At 34.3% G+C, this 12088-nt stretch overlaps 1 protein-coding gene across 31 annotated transcripts in view; it reads left to right on the forward strand.

Annotated features, from left to right (window-relative positions):
• Nucleotides 1-12088, forward strand: part of PTPRD (protein tyrosine phosphatase receptor type D) — a 1154377-nt gene that overhangs the window by 585766 nt on the left and 556523 nt on the right. For all 31 annotated transcript variants that reach the window (XM_085567659.1, XM_085567666.1, XM_085567665.1 and 28 more), the window contains one exon: nt 726-748. The gene's annotated coding sequence lies outside the window, so the exon portion shown is untranslated. The remainder of the gene's footprint in view (nt 1-725; nt 749-12088) is intronic.

Consider the following 12088-nt stretch of genomic DNA (forward strand, 5'->3'; position numbering starts at 1 on the left):
CAAGAGCTAAACAAATTTAAATCCTTCTGAAAACCTCTTGTAATTGTTTGTGGTTTGTAGTAGATAAATTTCACTTCTGACATATTTTATTTTAAAATTATTTTTAGACTGTGTCTTTCCTGATCTTTAGTCCCTAATTTTCCAGACTTTTGGCACTATTGGGAAAGTGTATCATGTACAGTCATTGCAACAGCAACAGCAGAGCACACATTAGCACCAGGTTACATTAAAAAGTCAGAACTGAAATGAGGATGACTGATAACATGACCGAAAAAGAAACTTAGAGAACCATATATTAATGTTTAAAGAAAAAGTTTAATTTGTTTTATTGCTTAGCTGATTAAAAGACAGGGCTAAAACTTCAGGCTAGTGACTTTTTAAAATATATTTGAATTTCGGTTTCATGTTTTTTAAAATTTCTTTGTTATCGGTAAATTGGAGCACAGATTCTCCTAGTTGTCATTCTCTCCTATGATAATACCTCACTTTATGTGGTGAGGTGTCATAAAAAATATTTTAATAAATTGAAAAATGTCTTATAGCCAGAGATTATATATAGGAAAAAATATTTCTTTCCTTTCTATAACGGGAACATTCTTTTTTATATAATTTTTCTTCTAATCAAACTTATGAACTTGTTTTCTGTGAAATATTTGCTAAACAATGTCAGTCTTTCTTTCTGCACCCTTTTCTGAAAATGTTTTCCTTTCTCTCTTTTGTAACAGGAACTGGAATTCACAAAGTTGAGGTAGGATACTCATTTTATTACTGGGTAATTTAACTAATTTACTAAAGCTAAGGGTACTGAGGCTTTATGATGTTATTGTGATTTGTGTCTAATAGTTTTTTACTATGGCAACTTACAGAGAAGGTTTGCAGGCAGCAAAAAGTCTCTTTTCCACAATATAGAAAACTACTGTGGATTCTTCCTGTCATTGGTTTGTTGGATAATATTTTAAGCTAAAATGACAATTTTTTTTAATGTGTTTAAATAATTCTGAAGTATAACAGTGTATTCTAACTCCTGTCTTTCCAGTGATGATGAAGTTTTCCTGTAATTTATTTTTGACTTTTATCTGTAGTCCAGGAAAACAGAAAATTTTTAGGGAGCTGTAACTTCACTGGGCAGTAGAACACACTCTTTTTTCTTTATAGAATTTCAAAATTGTCTTTAAAGAAAAAGAGATGGAAGATGGTGTTTCTGATTAAAGACACTTATGAACCTGATTTTTCTACATAGATTCAAGATAAAACTGAGTTTATCAGGACACACATATAGAAATCAACATGTTATTTTGTAATTATGCCTCACAGAATTGAAAGCACTCATTAACTAACATATCTAGAGAGAACTACAGAATCTTTTTAGAGAATACTCTGTTTTCACCTGGATTCCTTGGTAAGAGTGTATAGAAGCTTATATGGCACTGCACAAATAATAAGCAAATGTCCCAGAGCTCCTTTTACAAATCTCTCCACCCTATTGATACACTCTGTCTTTAGATCTATAATTCCTCTGGTCCAGCATCTGAAAAGACGCTCTAGGGCCTATTCTGAATGGTTGTTTGAAGAGAAGATATCTAGAATACAAAAATAACTTTATGTTTGGAAATTAAGGAAGTCATAGGAAAATGAAAGGAAAGGGCAAACAAATATCTGTAGGACCTCATATCTGCAAAAAATTCCATTCTGGTTAAGAATCACTGTTGTTCACTCTCTTTCTGAAAAATCCAAGATGAAGCAAGTGACAGTGCAGAAAACAGTATTTAACCAGAGAGGGAGCCCTTTGCTTCTGGATGTGGGGTGCTGGTGGTGATCCAGCATTTCTCAAGATAGTTGGACCCAATTCAGATACTCTACAGTTTTCTGGCGGAGATATCACTGGGAAAGAATCTGCATCAACAAAGCAAAATCTTAAATGTTTTGCAATTTAAATGTGAGACTACAGACAATTAAAGAAAATTGAGTTTGGGTTGGTTACATGATCAGTAATCAACCTGAAGAAATAACTGACTTAACCACTGAGCTGAGTCCTTCAGGTCCAGCAAACCAGATCTCCCTCCCATTTGCAAAGCACAGTCCAAAGCAGAATTTGCCTGACTATCGGGTATATGTGGAAGCACTCTATACATATTCTGAACACAATTTATACTTCTTCAGAGAATTATATATGTGCCCTAACAATATTCTTTTGTATTGTCACTCTTTATGTACATACTAATGCTCTCTCTTCCATATATCAGCATAACATAACAGCAACAGAAATCTTTCACATGGAACAATTGATACTGTAGCAGAAATCAACACACATCTTAAACTACGTATTCCAGGAAAAGCAAACTTTGGCCTTAATTATTATGAACAACTACTTAGGTTTCTGATACAAGTAATAGATTTAACTGTTATTTAAAACTTTCAGGAGAGGGCAGGTTTAGTTCACATACTACATTATAAAACTTAATGTTTTCATGTCTTTAGGATCAGGACCTGTGTTTGGGATAGGAATTAATCCATTAGATATGCTGAAATATCAGAATACAAATTCTATAGATAATTATATATATGTATCTATTTTTATCTCACAGATTCCTTAACCTTTTAACCATAATAAAACCCATTAACCAATTCAAATAGTCTTTCTGCTTCTTTATTCTGCAGATATCTTTAATGTTTTCATTCTCAAAAATACATTTATAGACAGTTTGGGCAGGTGTATGACTGAAAAAGGTCAAAGTGAAATACCAGCATACTTAACAAATATATTTTTGCACTCTGTCACAAAAATCCTTTTCGTTGCATAGCAACAGCCTTTTTAATTACTACTTGCAATCTAAATTTTAATAATTTAATTAGTATTTTTCTTCATTAAATTGTTTCACCCAATAAATTTAATGTATTCAATGCATTCCTTTTTTTTAAATTGTCCTTTAAACCACCCTTCTTTGTCCTTCCAGCATCTTTGGCTAGGTAAGAGACTAAAAACTTCATTAATTTCATATCAAAAACCATAATCAAAAGGAATCAGCCTTATGCAATAAGCAAAGAGACATCTTAGGTAGCCTTTGTAGCTGAAGTTGTTTGAGCTCAGGTAAGCATTAGTGAAGTCAGTCTGGCTTCATAAAACTAAGGCTTTCAGTGGCAAAACTTTGTTTTGAGTGGCCTGCCTTTAGTGGCAGTGATGTTAGTGCTTTTGAAACTGTTTATCTCATACTATTTATCTTAAGTAACCAGAAATATAGTTCCTTATGAAAAAAACCTCAGCTATTGCTCTGTATTAAAACATTGCTGAGAAGCTGAAGGCTACAAGAACCAAATACTGTGAGAATAATTATGTGAGGAGGAAGAAAATACATAAACAGCTGCAGAATGCATCTACATTTACTCTAAGGAGCAAAAGCAGACTCACAGTGCAGGTTAAAACTGGCAGCAGAGCAAAGGGCAAAGGTGGTATCACTACTAGCAGTCAAGGTTTACATAAGAAGACAGGAAAAATATATGGTGGCAGACACCAAAACAGTCAGTATATGTTTACTGGGTATGAGGGAAGAAGATAAAGGAATCATTCAATCCTAAGCAGTTCTCTTAGTAGCAGTGACTTCTGTAATGGCAAGCAGGAAGAAATTTTTACTTGGTAGGACCATCTATGTGATTTCTATTTTCAATGTCTCTAGGTCTGTGTAAATTCTGAGATATCATCTGTTGAAAAACATTAGTTTTTAAAGCACCTTAAAATTTTAGAAGCATTTCTGTTGTCATTATCCATTTATATTTTGAAGGTGTGCATTTCTCTCTTATTCCCCCAAATTAAATCTTAATCAAAATTCAAATTTGTATATGATAGACTTAAATATCTGAGTATTTGAAACAGATACTGTCTCTGTTACACATGTGAGTGGTTTATGAAACTGTTCTGATATATTTAGCATTTCAAATATAATTTACTGAGATCTCAGCAAGTATTGTTTGATGGGTAGATTTGCAAATTTAAAATAACTCTTTCCCTGCTCAAAAATAAATATTTATACTTTAATTATTCCTAAAAACCTGAATTTTTACCACGGTGCTTTCTTTCACTACCTGAGTTATTAATCTAACATAATTTTAATTATTGTTGTGTTTAAAATCTTTACAATGTTCATGTTCATTTCTTCACCATCCAGTCTTACATTTGCACTTTTTGCTATCTCATCCACATTGTATTTTCATAGCAATTTTGAGATTATAATGCATCATTTTAAGACATTTTACAGGTGATTTATTTAAAAAAAATACCAAAGAAGACAACCTCAGCCTTGTGGGTAAAACATAAAAAAATTAAACTCCTTGGCTCATTATCTCTCTCATTACAACATGTTTCTCTAAATAGGATTAATAGAGTACCTACCACAGGTTTTCTGCACTGATTGCACATGAATTTGTGGATGCTAATATTCAAGGACATTAAAACCAAAATAAAAGAAATTAGATGCTTTCAAATAAGTGATACTTTAACGTTTGGTCCCATAAAATAAAATAAACATTACAAAAAATTAAGCCTATAAACATCAGAAAGATGGATAAGTTGACACACCATTCTGCATATCTCTGTTTAATAATATTATATTTCATTTCCCATGCTAAGAAAACAGCCATTACCCAAAGCAGCCACTCGTAAACAGCCATTGTGAACAGATTGCATCCTTGTTGGTGGTATGATAATTGAAATAAGCTTACCATTCTTTTATGAGGAAATACCAGATGTATAAAATACCTATTAATCAACTCACTCAGTTTTGTGAACATCAGTTTTAATACCAACAGCTACCAAAGAATAAATGGAATAAGACGAAAAATATCAAAGAATTTAAAAAATGGCTCAGCAACATGTTGCATTGCTTGCAGTGATAGAAGTAAAAGAGGAAGCAGTCTAGGCTAAAAGGATTTTATCTTTTGGGCTTTGCTTAAAGACATTGATTTGCTGTTTATACCTGTCTGCTTTTGAGTCTCTGCAATGCCTGTCTTACAAGCCTGTTTTAAAGCAACTTTATGAAGAATAGCAGAAAGGGACAGCTGTCAATCAGTCTCTCAGACATTTGTTTCTCTTCTGTAATAATTGCAAATACAATTGCTGATGTCTATCATTCTTGCGTTTTTGCAATAGGTTTCAAAGGCATTACCTGTCATAGAGTAAGCTGAGTTAATGTAACTAGTTTCTCTTCCTGGACAAGTTTAGACTTTCATTTTCTTTTTTTTTCTTCCTTTTTTTTTTTTTTTTTCTTTTTCTAGCAGGGAGAAAACTGGTTTTATTTGTTTCTTATTATTAAATGCTTTAGAAACTAGGACCTTGAAGAGATCACAGGAACATGGAAGAACAAATGACATGTATGAAAGAGTGACGAATTTGCGATTCATCCTAAAATTGTTTGTTTCTTTGTTTGTTTGTTTTTTATTAAGGGGAAAGACAAAATTCCCCTGGAATGTTTTTGTGTTCTCATTCCAAAACTCATCTCTTCTCAGTCATACACTGCTTCTATCTACAAATATTTTCTGTCTATGCAGAAAATATACTTAGCTGGTGAAAGAAGTCATATAAAAATGTGGAATAATGAGCTGCTGTTACTTAGGTAATGACAGCAGCCGAAAGAGCTGTAACATTCACTATCTGCTTCAACTCTTTACGAATTGTAGGAAACCTGCACTGCATTGACCTTTGGCCAGAAATTACACATACACACACACTGAGCTTTTTTTGCATTGCTTGAAGTGCTAAGAGCACTTTAGAATAGGCAACTCAGTAGAGTGACCAAATTACGTTTCTAACTCTAGTAAAGTGCCAGTTCAGCTGGGCCTTTTCAGCCAGTGGTGCAAGTAAATATTACCGGTACTATTAGCAAAAGGAGACATGTCAAAATAAAGATTTGTTGGCATTGAAGAGGAGCTGCCTTTAGACCACCTCTAGGTCTGTTTTTGCATTAGGCACATTTTTAGAGCATATATCTTGGTTATTTCTAGTGAAAAGACTATCATTCTTCTACCTTAGGAGTATGACATGCAAAAGCAACACTGTTAGATTTCAAATAAAGATAACTGTTAAGACTTAGTTTTACTTAGAAGCCAAAGGAATCATAACATATTTGCAGATAAGTAGGCTGTGAAAACATCAGTATACATCTCAATTACTACTGTTACTTAGAAATTTATTTTGCTTATGCCACTAGAATCAAAGTACATCAGTGAGTTTTATTATGAATTGTGGTCAAAGTTGTCATGGTTTGACACTGGCACAATGCCAGTACCCCCATAGAAATGCAGCCTCTCAATTGAATGCTGTGAAACGCGATTGAGAACAGAGCAAAGCAGGCCCAAGATTAACAACAAGGGAAAAAATTTTATTAAGCTGCAACTACTATACTACTATAATTACTATAAAAGAAATACTATAAAAGAAAATATATATCAAATATATATAAAATATATATAAAAGAAAATTACTGTAAATACTATAAAAGAAAAAAGAAAGAAAAAACACACACAAAATTTAAAATTAGAACCTTTCAAAACATTCCTCCTCCCACCACCCAACTCCAACAAACCACAGTGAGACACAATCTGGACCCCAATAAGGTTCCCACCATCCAGACAATCAATCCTCAGTCCATCGAGGGAACAGAGTCTCTCCTGTGCCACAGACCCCCCAAGAAACACAGCTCCACATCCTGTGCTTCCATGTCACACATGGCACTGCCCAGAGAAAATCTGCCACTCTCCTTTCCATGCACAATGATCTCAAGACCAATGCATGGATGGACAGACTGCTCTTAGGATTTTTCCTTTCAAGGATGCCCTGCCAAGAGGGAAAAAACGACACTTCAGTTTTTCATTTTTGGTACCACAGTCCCCCTCCTTGTTTTCCCTTGGGGCCGAGGGTCCAAGAACAGAGATCTTCTTCTCTTCTTCTTCTCTGAAGACAGGGGGCACCACCACAAACCCCCTAACTTTTCTCTGGTTGCTCCACTTCTGTCTTTTCCCAGCTGAAGCAGGTCTCTTGGCTCACCGGCATCCTCCTAAAATACAGTCTCTCTTGGAGGAGAAGATTGTTTCAGTCTGTGGCTACCCAGAAAAAGTCCAGCCAAAAGCCACTCCTTCACCCCTTCCCATCTAGAATTTCTCCTTCTAACATCCCAGGGTCCAAGCTGTCTCTCTTCCTCTTTTTCAAACTGAGGAGGAGTAAAATTTCACAAAGCTTTCATTTCTCAAGGAAGGGTTAAAAGTCCTGACTCCCAGGATGGCTCGCTGCCCAGGCTCCGGCTCCCACGGGCAGCTGGGCACCTTGCGGCCCCCCGCTCTTCTCCTTCCCGTGGTGAACTGCTGACAAAACTGCTGCTGGCTCTTTCTCGAAAGAGAGAGAGAGAACGGAGAGAAACTCTGGGGAGGAACGGAGACATCCCAGATTTCTCCACCCTTCCATCTGCAGGGGGTTCCAGTCCCTCCACCCTTGGCCCTACCCCAGTCAGGCCATGGCCCTTCCCCTCCCCACCCAGCCATGCCGGGCAGGGGGAGAGGCTGCACTGCGGCTGAGCGGAACCAAAGAGAGCGAGTTCCCCTGGGAATTCTGCTTTTAACCCCTCTGTGTTCTCAGAGGCGTGTCCACCTTCAATTGGTCAATATCCAAATTGACCTCTTCCTTCTGAAAAGATTCTTTTTCCATGTCAAACCATGACAAGGTCTATCTGAATTTGAACACTTTTTGATTTTAACAAATCTATGTGTTCAAAAAGCAAACTATCAACTGTGTGACTGATATCTTTGAATCAACAAAAAAAAGGAGGCATATTTCAATAAAATAGTTTTCTGGTGAACACTGAAGAGGGAAAATATACCCACATTTAACTAACTAATTAACCAATTGAGGCACTGGCATTGACCAAGGACATGGAAGGACAAGAATGTAACTTTTGATAAACCTGCTCAGTGGCAATAAAGATTAGCTCTGCAAGACTCCTAGCACTGAAATCAATACTAATCTGTTACTAAGGAACCGCTTATCGAGTCAGAAGTTACATGGAAATCTGGTTGCCTGCCCTTAAGCCATATACAGAAACATATGATAGGCATACAGTTTTTTATAGAGCTAGAGATACATAACTTTTAAACATTATGGTACCTCATATAAATTTTTTTGGCATGCAATTTTTGAAGTTTATGGCATGAAAAGGCGATGGAGGGCTTCTGAGTCCAGTACGTTGGACACTGATTATTTTAGACATTTTGAATACTGCCCTTAAGAAGAGAATTTGTCTCAGACTTCTATGCACATACACAATATTACTGCCTGTGTAGGTTCACCCACTCCTTGGATGAATACACATATGAGTTAAACATATATTTAAACATTTATAATAACATAATTTATTATACTCACTGCTTAACAATATATAGTTTATAGCAGTTTGCCCCACCCATCTTGATATCATTCAAGAACTGCTCTTGTCAGCTCACCGGAGAACCAGAGCACAGACCAGTAAGCAGCTGAGGCAATCACTGGTGGAGCCCTGATCACAGAAAATCTTCCTAGGTGAGATTGTTGTGCTGCTGTCAATAAGGAAAACTGCTTTCACATCCATCTAGGGTCTTCACCAGATTCTTGGCACATAAAACCCCCTTATTTATCTTGCATCTTAATCTCTTTATTCTACTGAATACACAGTTTTATAACAGCAGGAATTTAAAAACATAGAATTCAAGAGGATTTTTTTGGCAAAATAAAAGACATTTTGGATAAGAAAAGTGAAGAAAAGGCATATTACAGTTCTAAAAAATACTATTTGAGTGATACCAAGTAATTTACTGACCTCTTTCCCCGTATAATAATATCACGTCTGTTCCCTAAGTGACATTACTTTGGCTCACCGATATTCTAGAGCCATTCTGCTGGAGAGTGTGTGCAGCCATTGAAATATATAATCCTTGCAATGAATTAAATGAAAAACTAACCAGAAAAGCAGTATATGTTACAAGCATAATAGCTGGCTTGAAAGTGTATCCTGGGGTTTCAGATGATGTCATAATCTGCTACAGCAAATTTAATAGCATTGTTGCCTGGAAGCTAAGCCATTATACTATGTTTAATTTCACTAAGATGTAAATTACATGGTTCAGTGTTGCATAGTACTGGCTACTGCCATTGTAGATTCTTGTTCTTGCAGCTGTCAGGAATTCTAATATTTAAGGGGATTTAGTTTACCTGTTCTACAGCTTTTATATATTTTTAAAAAATAATAATTTTACCCTCCCTTATTTGCTATTAGTCCCCCCCAGTCTCTGGATTATTTTTTTTTCCAAAAACAGTAACAGAATTATAGCCTGGCATTTTGAAGTATATCTGTAAATATTCAGTCCTTAAAGGAGAGAAAAGCAATAAGGCTTGAGAGTGACATCTTGCCTGTTATCACATTTTATTTTAGTGAGCCTTCAAGTAAAAAAGAAGATGCTTTCCTTACAGCATAATAGCCAACTTGGGTGTTTTTATTCCATCTTTTATGGTAATTGCCAGAACGAAACTTGAGGAGACATTCTGTATTACTGCTTGACTTTTACCAAAAAAAAAAAAAAAAATAAAACTTGCTCCCAATAAGTAGAGCAAAAATTCTATTGTAATCTGAAATTTGCACCTGAACTACATAGGAAAATAGCCTAATTGACATGCATAAAGTGTAATAGATGCATCTTTAAAGTAGTACAACATATTTTCTGCCATTAAATAATAATGTAGTAATTGACTATTAGTATCTAGACATGAGCTTTAATAGACATGATTTTTTGCCAGCCTATTGCAAGTACTGTGGCATACAGCAATGAAAATTCTGTGAGTGTCTTATTGTTTGTTTTTTTCAAATGTTGGTGAGTTAAAAAATTCTTATCCTTGCACATCTATATCTTTTTCTCTCTGCACTTGTCTGTGGATGGATAATTTACCTATCTATGATGCTTGCCAATTCCATGCTTCTGACAACATAATTGATTTTAGGCAGGCTTATGCATATATGGGAAATTGGTGAAAATTTTAGATTAGCTTTTAAAAGCAAGTATTGTTAACAAAGGGATTATTCAAAACAGAGATATGCTTGAGAAGGCATAAAATAAAACAGAAGCTGGTGTCAGTTATAAGCCACACACAATTGAAAATAATTTAATCTTTGTTTTGAAAACTTAAATGTAAGTATGAATATTCCAGTGGCTCACATATCCAAAAATATGTTCATATTTGCTACTGTCAGTAGACTTTGTTCATGTAGCAAAACCATTGACTAGATTTTGATTCTGGCCATATTTATTTGCTTTTTGCATTTTTTTTTTCTGTTGTACGAAATAATTTACTAAATTAAAACTTTGAAAGGAAAAAAATAAGTACAGTGCAGGTAATATTTTGTTTAGTTCCTGGTTTAAAAATAAATATGAATCACTAACTCTTCTGATTCATTGGAACTTCAGAAATTATTTGAAAGGCATATCAGTTACAATGAAATGCTCAGGTGCAGTTAGCTTTTTCTTTTTCAAAACTAAATTTACAGAAACTGTAATGATATGGTGAGCATATGTTTTTCCCCACTTCACTGAAAACTGCATGGGGCTTTTTTCAATATTCACCAGTATCCTGTTTTCTGAAATCTAATCTCTGAAGAAAAATTTTAGAGAAATATAAAGTTGAAAAACATGAATATAAACTAGCCACCCACACTCATGTGCTGGAACCTTCTGCCCTGAAATGAGAATCATGTTGAACATGTAGAACTTCCAAACCCGTCTGGTTTCTGTTTCTCTGAGTTGCATGGCTGACATGCAAAGTCCACAAAAATAATGATATTTACCCCAATTCTATTCCCTACCTCAAAGCTGGATTAATGCATTTTGTCTGACTTTCCATTGTTTTTCCCTAGAATCAGGATCTCCAAGCTGTAAACTGATTCTGTATCAATATAACATATCAGCAGATTGAAACACATGATATATAAAGTACAGTTAAATAGTAGATGATAATAGAATACCACTGTGCATTAATAATTTCCTTACTTTGCAATTCCATATTTCAGTGGCACATGGAGAAATGTTATTTCTTCTTTCAGTGAAATTCTATTTGGATACCATACATACATATATATATGTAAAGCATATAAATAAATATAATATAAAATATAATATATAAACATGTGTATAACATATATATGGAGCTGAGGAGCTAACCTTTAGTTTTTCATTCCTGAAATGGCTCCTTTCACATTCATAGTACTTTGCCTAGCTGAAGTGTTGAGGAATATGTAAAATTTGTTATTATTTGGAAAATGAAATTCAAAGTAACTTCTTTATAAAAAAGGATTTTTAAAAACCCTAAACTTTGCAAGCATAAGCCCAATCATAAGCCCTATGTTTTGTGTTTGCATTGCTAATTTATCCTCATCTTATTGAAAATTCTGGAGTTTTGCACATCTTTTTTATTCTATTTTAGTATCTCATTGCATTCTGTCAATGTCTCATTTGAGCCTAATGTTTAATTCAATATCACATGCATAGCACTATATAAAAGTAATGACTCTAAGAGATAATCAAAGCTAAAGCATTTTTTAAATTTACTATGGATGTTATTTTATCTTTATTTCATATCTTTCATAACACAAATGGGTAGACTAATTCTATTTTTACCCTGACTTGTCTGATTTCTATTTTTTTTAAAAAACCTTATACTTCTTGATAAGTTTTGTTAAAGTATGCTAAACCAGTCAGAAAAATGTCTAATTCTGTCACTGCATCCCAAAATACTCAGTTGTTCTTAATATCAAAAGCATCTATATGTTTTCCATAGGAAATGTTTAAAAAGATTATGACATGATGACAGAATGTTTACTTTGTCCAGTTTACTTTTGGCCCAAAAACATTATGAAAATTAGTATTAGCCAAAACATTTTTTGATGTGATGTAAATTGAGAGACTAAAAGAGTTAGAGAAGACATTAATGATGCTATAGAAAATTTAAGAATTTATATTGGACAGTGAAATATTTCAGGTTTTCTTAGTATTTTCCTGATTGACTAAAAAGAGCAAATAATTAAATTAT

This window comes from Lonchura striata, chromosome Z (genome assembly GCF_050655825.1).
Source record: "Lonchura striata isolate lonStrDom1 chromosome Z, ASM5065582v1, whole genome shotgun sequence".
Lineage (NCBI taxonomy): Eukaryota > Metazoa > Chordata > Aves > Passeriformes > Estrildidae > Lonchura > Lonchura striata.